Here is a 14,904-nt window from a genome sequence, read left to right on the forward strand (position 1 = left end):
TTTATATAATATTTTGACCACTTTCTTACCATTAATATTTTTAAATTATACTTTATATTCTGGGGTACATGTGCAGAACATGCAGGTTTGTTACATAGGTATACACGTGCCATGGTGGTTTGCTGCAGTGATCCCTCCCCTAGCTCCCCACCCCCCAACATGCCACAGTGTGTGATGTTCCCCTCCCTGTGTGTGTCCACGTGTTCTCATTATTCAACACCCACTTATGAGTGAGAACATGCAGTGCTTGGTTTTCTGTTCTTGTGTCAGTTTGCTGAGAATGATGGTTTCCAGCTTCATCCATGTCCCTGCAAAGAACATGAACTCATCCTTTTCTATGACTGCATAGTATTCCATGGTGTATATCTGCCACATTTTCTTTATCCAGTCTATCATTGATGGGCATTTGGGTTGGTTCCAAGTCTTTGCTATTGTAAACAGTGCTGCAATGAACATATGTGTACATGTGGCTTTATAACAGAATGATTTATAATCCTTTGAGTATATACCCAGTAATGGGATTGCTGGGTCAAATGGTATTTATAGTTCTAGATCCTTGAGGAATCCCCATATTGTCTTCCACAATGGTTGAACTAGTTTACACTCCCACCAGGAGTGTAAAAGCATTCCTATTTCTCCACATCCTCTCCAGCATCTGTTGTCTCCAGATTTTTTATTGCCATTCTAACTGGCATGAGATGGTATCTCAATGTGGTTTTGATTTGCATTTCCTAACGACCAGTGATGATGAGCATTTTTTCATGTTTATTGGCTGTACAAATGTCTTCTGTTGAAAAATATCTGTTCATATTTTTCACCCACTTTTTGATTTTTTTTTTTTGTAAATGTGTTTCAGTTCTTTGTAGTTTGTGTATATTAGCCCTTTGTCAGATGGGTAAATTGCAAAAATTTTTCCCCATTCTGTTGGTTGTCGGCTCACTCTAGTGATAGTTTCCTTTGCTGTGCAGAATTTCTTAAGTTTAATTAGATCTCACTTGTCTATTTTAGCTTTTGTTGCCATTGCTTTAGTGTTTTAGTCAGGAAGTCCTTGCCTATGCCTATGTCCTGAATGGTATCGCCTAGGTTTCCTGTATATCTATCTATCCATATGTATATGTCTATTATGCATATCTATCTATGTATATACATATATTATGTATAAGTATATACATATATACATATGTTGTGTACATAAATCTAAGTATGTATATTATGTACATGTATCTATATATGTATATGCATAGATATATAGGTATATGTATACATATACCTATATATCTATGCATAGATATCTATATCTGTATATGTACATACATCTATATATACATATATTATGCACATTTTATGTATAACTATACTATATCCATAATATATACATATATAATGTATATATACATCACATAATGTAATATGTATATTTTGCATATAGTATGTATATTATGTATATATACAAGATACAAATACATTATATATATACACACATACATATCTAAGAAAAATACTAAAATCATTATAAATTATTACTTAATGAGATATAAATCTGATTAATGTCCTACAGGGTGATAAACCATAACTTTTGGTGCTATCTCCTTTACAGAGTAGAAATCATTTTTCTCTGTGCAGGACAGAAATTATATCTCTATTGAACAAAAATATTATCTTACCAACTTTCTACAAGCTAACATCTGAATTTACAGTTGTAAAATATACAAATCAATGACAACAAATCAGGATTCAATTCACCCTAGATGGGCTAGTTAAGCAATGCCCTAACTTGAAAACAAATTATGCAATCATATTTTACTTTCCAAGTTTTGGAAAATCTTTTTCTGACCAAAGGTCATCTCGATTTACAGTCCTCACTGATCATATGTGAAAGGGCCCGTTTGGCCCCTTGTGATTACTGTTACCTCTTTTAAAACTGTTAGCCAATTTCATAGATAAAAATGAAATATGATAATTTTAAAAGTTTTAGTATTAATTTGACTGAACGTTTTTCTCATAGTCTTACTGAAGATTTACTGTTCTGCTTAAAAAAAAAAAAGTATTAATGGCTGGGCTCGGTGGCTTAAGCCTGTAATCCCAGCACTTTGGGAGGCCAAGTTGGGCAGATCACATGAGGTAGGGAGTTCTAGACCAGCCTAACTAATATGAAGAAACCCCATCTCTACTAAAAATTCAAAATTAGCCTGGTGTGGTGGTGCATGCCTATAATCCCAGCTACTTGGGAGGCTGAGGCAGGAGAATTGCTTGAACCCGGGAGGCAGAGGTTGCCATGAGCCAAGATCACACCACTGCACTCACTCCAGCCTAGGCAACAAGAGTGAAACTCCATCTCAAAAAAAAAAAAAGTCTTTTAATATCTATTGCTCATTTTTCTTCATTTTTCTAGTGGTGTATTAGTCTTTCCCTTTTTGATGCATGTTTTTTGATACATTCCTACAAGTTTATTCTTTTTTTTTTAATCGCACTTTAGGTTTTGGGGTACATGTGAAAAACATGCAAGACTGTTGCATAGGTGCATACGTGGCGGTGTGATTTGCTGCCTTCCTCCCCTTCAACTATATGTGGCATTTCTCCCCATGCTCTCTCTCCCCAACTCCCCACCCCCCACTGTCCCCCCCACTCCCCCCCAACAGACCCCAGTGTATAGTGCTCCCCTCCCTGTGTCCATGTGTTCCCATTGTTCAACACCCATCTGTGAGTGAGAACATGTGATGTTTGATTTTGTTTTCTTGTGTCAGTTTGCTGAGAATGATGGTTTCCAGGTTCATCCATGTCCCTATAAAGGACGCGAACTCATCGTTTTTGATGGCTGCATAATATTCCATGGTGTATATGTGCCACATTTTTCCTGTCCAGTCTATCATTGATGGGCATTTGGGTTGGTTCCAGGTCTTTGCTATTGTAAACTGTGCTGCAATGAACATTCGTGTGCATGTGTCCTTATAGTAGAACGATTTATAATCCTTTGGATATATACCCAGTAATGGGATTGCTGGGTCAAATGGAATTTCTATTTCTAGGTCCTTGAGGAATCGCCACACTGTCTTCCACAATGGTTGAACTAATTTATACTCCCACCATCAGTGTAAAAGTGTTCCTATTTCTCCACATCCTCTCCAGCATCTGTTGTCTCCAGATTTTTTAATGATCGCCATTCTAACAGGCATGAGATGGTATCTCAATGTAGTTTTGATTTGCATTTCTCTAATGACCAGTGATGATGAGCATTTTTTCATATGCTTGTTGGCCTTATGTATGTCTTCTTTTGTAAAGTATCTGTTCATATCCTTCGCCCATTTTTGAATGGGCTTGTTTGATTTTCTCTTGTAAATCTGTTTTAGTTCGTTGTAAATTCTGGATATCAGCCCTTTGTCAGATGGGTAGGCTGCAAAAATTTTTTCCCATTCTGTTGGTTGCCGATTCACTCTATTGACTGTTTCTTTCGCCGTGCAGAAGCTGTAGAGTTTGATTAGATCCCATTTGTCTATTTTGGCTTTTGTTGCCAATGCTTTTGGTGTTTTGGTCATGAAGTCCTTGCCTACGCCTATGTCCTGAATGGTTTTGCCTAGGTTTTCTTCTAGGGTTTTTATGGTGTTTGGTCTTATGTTTAAGTCTTTAATCCATCTGGAGTTAATTTTAGTGTAATGTGTCAGGAAGGGATCCATTTTCTGCTTTCTGCATATGGCTAGTCAGTTTTCCCAACACCACTTATTAAACAGGGAATCCTTTCCCCATTGCTTGTTTTTATCAGGTTTGTCAAAGATCGGATGGTTGTAGATTTGTTGTGTTGCCTCCAATGCCTCTGTTCTGTTCCATTGGTCTATATCCCTGTTTTGGTACCAGTACCATGCTGTTTTGATTACTGTAGCCTTGTAGTAGAGTTTGATGTCCGGTAGTGTGATGCCTCCCGCTTTGTTCTTTTTGCTTAGAATTGACTTGGCTATGTGGGCTCTCTTTTGGTTCCATATGAAGTTTAAGGTGGTTCTTTCCAGTTCTGTGAAGAAGGTCATTGGTAGCTTGATGGGGATAGCGTTGAATCTGTAAATTACTTTGGGTAATATGGCCATTTTCATCATATTGATTCTTCCTAACCATGAACATGGAATGTTTCTCCATCTGTTTGTGTCCTCTCTTATTTCGTTGAGCAGTGGTTTGTAGTTCTCCTTGAAGAGGTCCTTTATGTTCCTTGTTAGTTGTATTCCTAGGTATTTTATTCTCTTTGTAGCAATTGTGAATGGCAGTTCATTCTTGATTTGGCTCTCTTTAAGTCTGTTATTGGTGTATAGGAATGCTTGTGATTTTTGCACATTGATTTTGTATCCTGAGACTTTGCTGAAGTTGCTTATCAGTTTCAGGAGATTTTGTGCTGAGATGATGGGGTCTTGTAGATAAACAATCATGTCGTCTGCAAATAGAGACAATTTGACTTCTTCCTTTTTTATTTGAATACCCTTTATTTCTTTTTCTTGCCTGATTGCTCTGTCTAGAACTTCCAGTACTATATTGAATAGGAGTGGTGAGAGAGGGCATCCTTGTCTAGTGCCTGATTTCAAAGGGAATGCTTCCAGTTTTTGCCCATTGAGTATAATATTGGCTGTGGGTTTGTCATAAATAGCTTTTATTATTTTGAGATATGCTCCATCGATACCTAGTTTATTGAGGGATTTTAGCATAAAGGGCTGTTGAATTTTGTCAAAGGCCTTCTCTGCATCAATTGAGATAATCATGTGGTTTTTGTCTTTGGTTCTGTTTATGTGGTGAATTACATTTATAGACTTGTGTATGTTGAACCAGCCTTGCATCCCCAGGATGAATCTTACTTGATCATCGTGGATAAGCTTTTTGATGTGCTGTTGTAATGGGCTTGCCAGTATTTTATTGAATATTTTTGCATCTATGTTCATCATGGATATTGGCCTATAGTTTTCTTTTCTTGTTGAGTCTCTGCCGGGTTTTGGTATCAGGATGATGATGGTCTCATAAAATGATGTGGGAAGGATTCCCTCTTTTTGGATTATTTGGAATAGTTTCAGAAGGAATGGTACGAGTTCCTCTTTGTATGTCTGGTAGAATTTGGCTGTGAACCCATCTGGACCTGGGCTTTTTTTGGGTGGTAGGCTCTTAATTGCTGCCTCGACTTCAGACCTTGTTACTGGTCTATTCAGGGTTTCGACTTCTTCCTGGTTTAGGCTTGGGAGGAGGCAACTGTCCAGGAATTTATCCATTTCTTCCAGGTTTCCTAGTTTATGTGCATAGACTTGTTTGTAATAATCTCTGATAATGGTTTGAATTTCTGTGCAATCTGTCATGATATCCCCTTTATCATTTTTTATTGCATCTATTTGGTTATTCTCTCTTTTCTTTTTTATTAATCTGGCTAGTGGTCTGTCTATTTTGTTGATCTTTTAAAAAAAAACAGCTCCTGGATTTATTGATGTTTTGAAGGGTTTTTCAATGTCTCTATCTCCTTCAATTCTGCTTTGATCTTAGTTATTTCTTGTCTTCTGCTAGGTTTTGAGTTTTTTTGATCTTGCTCCTCTAGCTCTTTCAATTTTGATGATAGGGTGTCAATTTTAGATCTCTTCTTGCTTCTCATCTGGGCACTTATTGCTATATATTTTCCTCTGGAGACTGCTTTAAATGTGTCCCAGAGATTCTGGTATGTTGTGTCTTCATTCTTTTTGGTTTCGAAGAACATCTTTATTTCTGCCTTCATTTCATTGTTTATCCAGTCAACATTCAAGAGAAAGTTGTTCATTTTCCATGAAGCTGTGTGGTTCTGGGTTGGTTTCTGAATTCTGAGTTCTAACTTGATTGCACTGTGGTCTGAGAGACTGTTATGGTTTCCGTTCTTTTGCATTTGCTGAGGCGTGATTTACTTCCAATTATGTGGTCAATTTTAGAGTAGGTGTGATGTGGTGCTGAGAAGAATGTATATTCTGTGGATTTGGGGTGGAGTGTTCTGTAAATGTCTATTAGGTTTGCTTGGTCCAGGTCTGAGTTCAAGTCCTGGATATCCTTGTTAATTTTCTGTCTCGTTGATCTGTCTAATATTGACAATGGTGTGTTGAAGTCTCCCACTATTATTGTGTGGGAGTCTAAGTCTCTTTGTAAGTCATTAAGAACTTGCCTTATGTATCTGGGTGCTCCTGTATTGGGTGCATATATATTTAGGATTGTTAGCTCTTGTTGTTGCATTGATCCTTTTACCATTATGTAATGTCCTTCTTTGTCTCTTTTGATCTTTGTTGCTTTAAAGTCTATTTTATCAGAGATGAGAATTGCAACTCCTGCTATTTTTGCTCTCCATTTGCTTGGTAAATCTTCCTCCATCCCTTTATTTTGAGCCTTTGTGTATCCTTGCATGTGAGGTGGGTTTCCTGGATACAGCACACTGATGGCTTTTGGCTTTTTATCCAATTTTCCAGTCTGTGTCTTTTGATTGGGGCATTTAGTCTATTTACGTTTAGGGTTAATATTGTTATGTGTGAATTTGATCCTGCCATTTTGATGCTAGCTGGCTGTTTTGCCCGTTGGTTGCTGCAGATTCTTCATTGTGTTGATGCTCTTTACCATTTCGTGTGTTTTTGGAGTGGCTGGTACTGGTTGTTCTTTCCTATGTGTAGTGCCTCTTTCAGGAGCTCTTGTAAAGCCAGTCTGGTGGTGATGAAATCTCTGAGTAATTGCTTGTTCACAAAGGATTTTATTTTTCCTTCACTTATGAAGCGTACTTTGGCTGGATATGAAATTCTGGGTTGAAAGTTCTTTTCTTTAAGGATGTTGAATATTGGCCCCCAGACTCTTCTGGCTTGTAGGGTTTCTGCTGAGAGATCTGCTGTGAGTCTGATGGGCTTCCCTTTGTGGGTAACCCGACCTTTCTCTCTGGCTGCCCTTAGCATTTTCTCCTTCATTTCAACCTTGGTGAATCTGACGATTATGTGCCTTGGGGTTGCTCTTCTTGAGGAATATCTTTGTGGTGTTCTCTGTATTTTCTGGACTTGAATATTGGCCTGCCTTGCTAGGTTGGGGAAGTTTTCCTGGATAATATCCTGAAGAGTATTTTCCACCTTGGATTCATTCTCTTCATCACATTCAGGTACACCTATCAAACATAGATTAGGTCTTTTCACATAGTCCCATATTTCTTGTTGACTTTGTTCATTCTTTTTACTCTGTTTTCTCTAATCTTGCCTTCTTGTTTTATTTCATTGAGTTGATCTTCAACCTCTGATATCCTTTCTTCTGCTTGGTCAATTTGGCTGTTGAAACTTGTGCATGCTTCGCGAAATTCTCGTGTTGTATTTTTCAGCTCCATCAATTCACTCATATTCCTCTCTAAGTTGTCCATTCTCGTTAGCATTTCGTCAAGTCTTTTTTCAAGGTTCTTAGTTTCTTTGCATTGGGTTAGAACATGTTCTTTTAGCTCATGGAAGTGTCTTATTTTCCACTTTCTGAAGCCTGATTCTGTCATTTCATCACACTCATTCTCCATCCAGTCTTGTTCCCTTGCTGGTGAGGAGTTGTGATCCCTTGTAGAAGGAGAGGTTTTCCGGTTTCGGGTGTTTTCATCCTTTTTATGCTGATTTCTTCCCATCATCTTTGTGGATTTATCCACCTGTCAACTTTGTAGTTGTTGACTTTCTGATTTTGGTAAGTTTAAGTCTGCAGCAGCAGAACTCATAAACCCCCTTTTTTTATTCCCCAGGTGTTCTGTCCCAGGGAGTTAGGGCTTTATGAGATTCCACTGAGTTGCTGCCATTTTCCCTGCCCACAAGGAGGCAGCCTAGTCAATCTCAGCCTGCAGAGGCTTCACTGAGCTTCTGTGGGCTCTGCACAGCTGCTGTGTGAACTTCCCTGCAGTCCTGTTTATATGGGTGTAGTTAGAGCTGCTTCCGCAATATTGGCCTGCCTCTGTAATCACGGACTTTCTCTGTAATGGTGGACACCCCTCCCCCACAGAGCTGGACCGTCCCAAAACTCTCAACCCAGAGCATTTCTAATTGCTGTTTTTTTGTTTTTGTTTTTGTCGGGGTGGGACCAGCCATGCCTGATCTCCTGGCTCCCTCTTATTATATATTTTTAAAACTTGGTGGGAATAGATCCCTTCAAACTTTTTTTCATCATGTCAAGTTCCACATGGCTAGGGAGCCCTCAGGAAACTTTCAATCATAGCAGAAGGTGAAAGGGAGGCAGGCACCTTCTTCTCAAGGCAGCAGAAGAGAGAAAATCCAAGTTTATTCTTAAATGTATTATATTTTCTTCTATTTTTATTTCTTTGGCATTTTTATTTTTTCAGCTTTTCTTCTTACCTCTCATTTCTTCAGTGAATTTTTAGAGCAGTTTGAGGTTTACAGAAAAATTGAACAGAAAGTATAGAGTTCTGATATACCCTTTTCCTGTCCCACCCACATACACAGTTTCCCCTATTATTAACATCTGGCATTAGTGTGGCATATCTGTTATAATTGATGAGCTGATACTGATACATTATTATTAATTAAACTCACAGTTCCCATTAGGGTTCACATTACATATGCTATGAGTTTTTTCTAATAGAAAAACTAGCTGATTTTATTATCAATGCCAAACAAGTCTTTAAGTCAACTAAAATTTATTTAATTCAGCATAAAGTTACTTTCATATTTGCTGAGAACCCCAGTAAATACAGTTCTTGGCATACACAGCCTTTAGAATTCAAAGCCTTCCCACCTGCAAGATTACATATATAAAACTCCAACTATTGTTTATATAATAGTGAATTAGATAATCAAATTAAAATAAATAGTTACACCATCTTTTTTAAGTGATCTTTTCTGACTGCATAAAATATGCTCTCTAGAATAAAATAAAATGAAAATAACTTACTATAAGATTCATATTTAAATCATCTTTATTTACAAAATACTAGCCTGAGATTTATAATTCCTTTAAACTTGAATTTTAGTGAAAGCCTAAGTATAAGTAAAGTAAGTATAAGTTATACAGTAACCACAGTTACTTTAAATTGAAAATCCGATCAGTTAGAATTATTTTTGAAGAGAGCAAAAATAATGTCAGGTTTCTTGCTGTGGTCCTGGATGTTCAGCAACAGGCTCATTTGAAGGTGGAATCAACCCTGAAGGAACTCACTTCTGGAGTGGAGGTGGGAGCAAAAATCCAGGTCTTGGGGAAGGTAAGGAGGAAAACTCCTCGGTGGATACATGTTTCTCACTGTTCAAAGAGATTGGTAAAAGACGTTTTATAACTTTGAGAACTTGCACTGTGCCCTAATAAATCATTAAGTTTATAACTTCCATTACCTATTATTTTTAAATTGACACCAGAATAATTACTTGATCTAACAAACTAATTTTTACAACATTGAGAAAAGTGTACCACTTCAAATACAGATGATTAAAGGAAATATCACTAATTTTTAATGTAATTTTTGTCCTAACACCTGTTTTTAAAAAGAGAGGAAGTATTTCAAAATATATAAAACTTACTGTAAAAATATTTTTTCTTTCATTGTCAACGTCCTTCTCAAATAACATTTTTGATATAATACAATTTTCACCAAACTTAAAATTCACATCAATGATTCCTAATTCTGATTTGATATTATACTAAATCATTTCCAGTTATATCAAAGACCACCTTAAACTGCCCCCCAAAAATTCATTTTAATTCACTTTAAACTTTAAAAACAGAGGCAAAACAAGGGAAGGAATGACTAGATAAGAAATTCATAGGCAAAGCCTAGTATTTGATAACCACATAGTTGTCCTGCAGAATGTAAAGTATGAATATGAAAGCAATGTATTATTCCCTTTTTTTTATGTGAAGCTTTAAAAGAATTCAATAAATTCAACAATTAGGTCAAATATAAATACATTTTAAGTTTTAAATAAGTAGCACTACATCAGAGCTACTTATGAAAAAGACTTTTAAAAATATCTTAGCCATTAATTTTAATGCTAGAATATAAATTTTAATTTTTTAAAATTCTGGCCAGAATACCCAGTTACTACCAATAAGATGCAGATAATTTTAGTTTTATAAGACCTGCAAAAAGTCAATTATTTTCTTGACTACCAAAATACAGAAATCTAAATTATTAAGATGAATCGATGTGAAACCTCATTACATTCCACTGATGGCTGCCTGCCTTCCCAATTCAGAAGAGTAATGGTACACTCACAGAATGCTAGAAAAGTTTTTCCTCCACTGTGTTACTACATGAACGGATAGTAAAATTAGCATCTCTGATTAATAAAGCATATTGAGCTTTAAAAACAAATTTAAAAAAACAAGCATACTTGCAAATGGAGCATGTGGTAGACCTGGGAAATCCCTTGGTGGAAAAGCATCTCCAGAAGCTCCCTGTTCCCACAGAGGTGACAGGGGCCAGTGTCAGAAGGACCCCTGTGAGAATCAGTTAACATATCAGAGCTTGATTCTCCTCTTTCATTGGTAATCTGATGGTCCAGTGGATTCTCTGGGCCTCTTGAGCCTCTTCTTCCTCTCGTTGTGAGCAAAGGTGAGAATCTGGGTGGATCCTCCAATGAAGTTGGAGGGACAGAAAAGCTCTCATTTCAGATGAAGGCTGACCCAATGGTGAAGGACCATATGAGGAATGTTCTCTGCCAAATGGTGTATTTGGAACATCCAGTGCATATGGATTTTTTTCTAAAAGTTCAAATTTAAACTCTAGTTCAGTTAACTTTTGTCTGTTGAGAGCATTTTCTTTCCTTAAATCATGGAGATGTCTTTCAGCAGTTCGCACTGCAAACCAATTATCATGCGCTTTGTTCTCATAGGAAATAGTGTGCTTTTGATGATAACGCATCGTTCTCTCCAATTCTTCTTCAAGATCTTTGGCTCACTTTCTATAGGTCTCCAGCTTTGCGGTGACATGGCTGATCCTTTTGTCTACTTTAGAAAGTTTCTTTTCTGTCTCTAACTGGTAATTTTCCTCTGCTGTTAATTTCCTGTAGAGTTTCATTTCATTTTCTTGATATAATTCAGTCATTAAGTTTCTGTTGAAGCTTCTGATTCTCACTTTCAAAATGTGTGTTTTCTGACTGCAAAGATGCAAGTTCAGTCTCAAGACTTTTAATATGTTCTGTAAGTTCTCCATTTTATCAACTTCAGATAACTGAATATAAATTTGGGTTCTTTCTCCTTCTAAGCTTTTGAAACAAGCATTGAACTTAGCAGCATGAATCAGTTTCTTCAAAGCTCCGTTTGGAGGATGATCTAAGTACACACCATTTTCTGATTCACTGTTCATTTCTGACTCCAAGTTATCTTCATCCATTCTGTCTTCTCCAAGCGTAGCAGCCCAATCTTCATCTTCAGCAAGTGTTCAGTCAGAGTCTTGATGTGATTGTCTTTATCACTGAGAACTTGTTCTGCGTGTATTTTGGAGTCTTCCAATGTTATTTTCTGTTTATTAAGTTCACTCACTTGTTCTTGCCATACTTCAACTTCTTGCAAAAGCTGTTTCTGGCTTTCCTGAAGTTGAGAATTTTCATCCAAAGCATCTTTTATTGCTATCTTCAGTGGTTCTTCATTCATTGAAAATAAAGTCTTGAAGGTCATTTTGGCTTCAACGACTTATGGTTTGAGGGATTTTGACTCATCTTCTAGAGGCTGTATCCTTTTTGAAATATCTGCCATCAGTTCATTTTGTTAGACTGTTTCGATTTCTCTTCTTTTAACTCTTTTACCAGACATAGTACTTCTTCCTCAAGTTCCTCATTAGACCTGTTCAGCTTTTCACAGGTTACCTCCAAGCTTTGTGCTTCTGTTGCCTCCTTCTCAAAGCTGGCATCCTTTAAAGATGACTCTACTTCATGGCCTTCATACTCTTTTTGAATAATGCTCAGTTTTTCAAGTAGTTGACATTTTTCCTCAATTAGTCTAGACAGTTTTTCAGAAACTTTTTTTCTCTCTTTGCACATAAAGCTGACTCCTAATGGATCTAAAACCTCTCCACAAAAAAAAGAGAATAGCAAAAAATCCAAACATAGCTGCCCCATCACCCAATCCCATGGAAAATCATAAGAATTAGGATCTAATCCCAAACTTTGGTGCAGTGCTGCCACAACCCTGTGTCACACCTCCACAACCAGCCTCAAGTATCGCTGATACTGGGGCTTCTCCATAGTGCCAAGGCTGCTCTGGTGGTTGACGCAGTAACTGGGGCCTGTGGGGGCCACAACAAAGGGCAGAGAACAGTCAGCCTTCTGTCTGGGACCTGAATCCATGGAGGGGCAACTGGAGTGGACCACTGCAGAGCAGGCTGTGGGGGAGCTGGGGATGTGGGGGGAGCTGGGGACGTGGGCACCCACAGGCCTCACAGGCCCATGCTGCCTTTTTCTTACTTTATTTTTAGAGATGCAGTCTTGTCATGTTGTCCAGGCTGGTCTTGAACTTCTAGCCTTCAAGAATCCTCCCGCCTTCACCTCCCAAAATGCTATGAATACAGGCTTGAGCCACAGTACCTGGCCTAAAATTTGTTTCTACTTCAGTACGTCCAAAATATCCTGATGAAACAGAATACATATTTTCTTGGGCAAGTATCAAGTGTTACAAATTAAATTATGTTCAGAAACTACTTTCTTAGTTATTTTATTTCATCAAATCCAGGATACTGTTAATTATTAATCACAGCGTACTACCAAGAAAAAAAGAAAAGATTTTCAGTTAAAGACATGATGTGTTTAGCCATAAAAATTTTTAAGGTGCATCCCAATTCAGAGATATTAAAATATAAGAAATATTGCATCATAGGCCAGCAGCAGCATCTCACACTTGTAATCCTAGCACTTTTGGAGGCCAAGGTGTGAATGTTGCCTGAGCTCAGGAGTTCGAGAGGACTCTGGGCAACATGATGAAACTCCATCTCTACCAATAAACAGTTAGCCAGGTGTGGTAGTGCACACCTGTAGTTCCAGCTACTTGGGAGGCTGAGGCAGGAGAATCACTTGAAACTTGGAGGCAAAGGTTGCAGTGAGCCAAGATCGCACCACTGCACTCCAGCCCAAGCAACAGTGCTAGACTGCATCTCAAAAAAAAAGGAGCAAATTAAAAAAGAAAATGGCAAAGATAACATTAGAAATCAATTAATTAGAAAACTGCACACCAAGAGGAAAAGGTATAAACCAATGATGGTACATTTGTGTGACAGAATTCTACTAGCATTAAAAGGGAAACATTGATACTTGCATTAGGATAAATTTCAAAAATACTATTTTCTTTTTTCCAAAGAAAGGGCTAATTTTAATTATTTTAATAGCCAACTAAAAAATACATCTTTTTTTTTTTTTTTTTTGAGGAATCCTAATGACTGAACAAGTTGATGCTGTTAGCAGATATTGAACTAATTGGACTTAAGACATAAAATGATGAAGCAAAGTAAGAAAGCACTGATTTGAAATTATACTTTAAATTTAGATGGATAATTAAAAATATATTAATTCAAAGTTCCAAGCATGAAATCCAGAAATGTCATGTTTTGTACTTGCTTCTTGAAGATAAACTCAGTAGTTGGTGGAAAGAATCCACACCCTAACAAAGCAACAAACCACAAAACAGTTGTCTGCATGAAGAAGCCAGTAACTTTGCATTTGTATTTTTTTTAATTTTACTTTAAGTTCTGGGATACATGTGCAGAAAGTACAGGTTTCTTTCATAGGTATACATGTGCCTTGGTGGCTTTCTGCACCTACTGACCTGTCCTCTAAGTTCCCTACCCTCCCCCTGACCCCCAGCAGGCACTAGTATTTGATGTTCCCCTCCCTATGTCCATGTGTTCTCATTGTTCAACACCCACTTTTGAGTGAGAACATGTGGTGTTCCTGTGTTAGTTTGCTGAGGATGATGGCTTCCAGCTTCATCCATGTCCCTGCAAAGGACACAGTTTCATTCCTTTTTGTGGTTGCATAGTATTCCATAGTGTATATGTACCACATTTTCTTTATCCAGTCTATCATGGGTGGGCATTTGGGTTGGTTCCATGATTTTGCTATTGTAAATAGTGCCTCAGTAAACATACATGTGCATGTGTCTTTATAGTAGAATGATTTGTATTCCTTTGGGTATATACCTAGTAATGGAATTGCTGGGTCAAATGGTATTTCTGGTTCTAGATCCTTGAGAAATTGCCATAGTGTCTTCCACAATGTTTGAACTAATTTATATTCCCACAACAGTATAAAAACTTTGCATTTTATATTTCTATCTTCCAGTTCATTACCAGCTGTTCAAGATTTGGATTCCTGAAAGCTTCTTCGGAAAAAAAAAAAATACAATTTTCAACAAATTATACCTGGCACAAAGAGTAGACATTGTATTATTCTATTTATATAATGCTCAAGACGAGGCTAGTGCATCATGACATAAGTCACAAAATAGTACATATAGAAATGTTGACAGGAAAAGAGGCACAAGGGCACTTTCCAGGTGGATGACAGTGTTCTGCATCTTGGACTAAAAAGTGCTTACAAATATGTATGTGAAGGTAAATATCAAACTATACAGTTAATATTTGTATATTTTACTGTTTATGAATTATACCTCATTTTAAAATAAAAACTCACTAGACTAGCCAGGCAGCATTTAAGCAATGTGTTTCACATGGGGGACATAGGAAATATATTTGAATTATTCATATATAAGGATATATATGTGGATGTATTTGAGATACCTGTTAGATGAACAAGTGGGAATGTTGAACACATCATCAGTAATCATTTCAGTGGAGTCGTGAGAATGAAAACTAAATAAAATTGAGTTGAGAAGAAAATAGGAAGCTACTGAAGAGACAACAAATGCAAACATTTTGAGAAGTTCCATGATATGGGAGGGAAGAAATAGGGGAAAGGCATAAGAATGAGATAAGAGAGGGAGAAT

At 37.2% G+C, this 14,904-nt stretch overlaps 1 pseudogene; it reads right to left on the minus strand.

The window, feature by feature from the left end:
* Positions 1–9,066: 9,066 nt before the first annotated feature.
* On the minus strand, positions 9,067–12,019 carry LOC105711976 (melanoma inhibitory activity protein 2-like; annotated as a pseudogene).
* Between the last annotated feature and the right edge of the window lie 2,885 nt (positions 12,020–14,904).

The sequence above is a fragment of the Aotus nancymaae genome, unplaced genomic scaffold (assembly GCF_030222135.1).
Source record: "Aotus nancymaae isolate 86718 unplaced genomic scaffold, 86718_ANA_hifiasm-v0.15.2.pri h1tg000016l, whole genome shotgun sequence".
Taxonomy (NCBI): domain Eukaryota; kingdom Metazoa; phylum Chordata; class Mammalia; order Primates; family Aotidae; genus Aotus; species Aotus nancymaae.